The sequence below is a fragment of the Orycteropus afer genome, unplaced genomic scaffold, assembly GCF_000298275.1.
Source record: "Orycteropus afer afer isolate SDZICR_OR568_19922 unplaced genomic scaffold, OryAfe1.0 scaffold00152, whole genome shotgun sequence".
NCBI lineage: Eukaryota > Metazoa > Chordata > Mammalia > Tubulidentata > Orycteropodidae > Orycteropus > Orycteropus afer.
The window spans coordinates 1,382,171-1,383,143 of record NW_006921739.1 but is presented as its reverse complement, the minus strand read 5'-3'; the positions used below and the strand labels follow the sequence as shown (position 1 = coordinate 1,383,143).

Below are 973 nucleotides of genomic sequence, written 5' to 3'. Positions count from 1 at the left end.
AAAAAAAAAAAAAGTGGCTATTACCATTTTGAACAAAAGATGATCATGGATAAAGTCAGGTAGAGCGTTTTAGTGGAATTATTGGCCAAAGCTTAGATCCCAGGGGAGTTTGTGGAGACCCTGCAGACAGTAAATGATGGTCATCAAGCCTACTAGAGGGAAATGGTTGTAATGGGGACTTGAGAACAAATGATGGCTTTGACTCTAGCAAAAGTGAAGTGCCCTTAAATGTGTTTAAAGGCACAGAACTGAAAGAAATAAAATTGAGGAAGGCCATGAATGAAGAATAAATGCTGGAGAGTCTTCATGATGACAACATTGTGAAAAAGAGCAGTACAGATCTTGGGGTCAGTGCCCATGACAGATGGCACCAGTCTGTCATAGCTTTGCCTCCTGCAAAGAATGGACCTGGTTGCTTTATCAACAAAGCAGTCCAGGAGCCATCACAGATTGATCTTCCTTCAAATTGTTGAGAGAGTCTCTGGACTGATCATCAGAACACCTAGTTTTTTGTTTTAGACACTGCCATCAATACAGTGTGTTCCATGACCTTCCCTACACCTCTTGGGTCCTCCAGTGTCATCATGGTTGGCCAGATGACCTCTGAAACCTCTTCCAGTTGTAAGGTGATGTGGTTCTTTGGAGAGAGATGCTTGGTTGAACAAAAGTGGGACTAATATTCCTCCTTCTCCACTTTAGTGAAGTAGGAAATCTGCTGTTTCAGCCATTGATAAGGCTTTGTCAGATAAGGGAGATGAAGGTTCCTAAAAGAGAGATGGTTCCTCAAGGATTGTTTCCAAAAACAGGTGCTTAAACCTAAAATAATGTAAATCTTCTTAATTTTTCATCCTTTTATAAATTGTACTTAGCATGTCTATAAGCTGCATTAAAGGGGAATTAATTTTCTTAATAGGTAGCTGTTGCTTAAAAGGTACTATGTATAAGGAAAGTTTCTCAAAGTTGATCTTCTAAT

At 39.6% G+C, this 973-nt stretch overlaps 1 protein-coding gene across 1 annotated transcript in view; it reads left to right on the top strand.

Moving 5' to 3' along the window:
* The window catches only part of MCOLN2 (mucolipin TRP cation channel 2), a 103,503-nt gene that overhangs the window by 101,791 nt on the left and 739 nt on the right, over window positions 1–973 (top strand). The window lies entirely within an intron of this gene.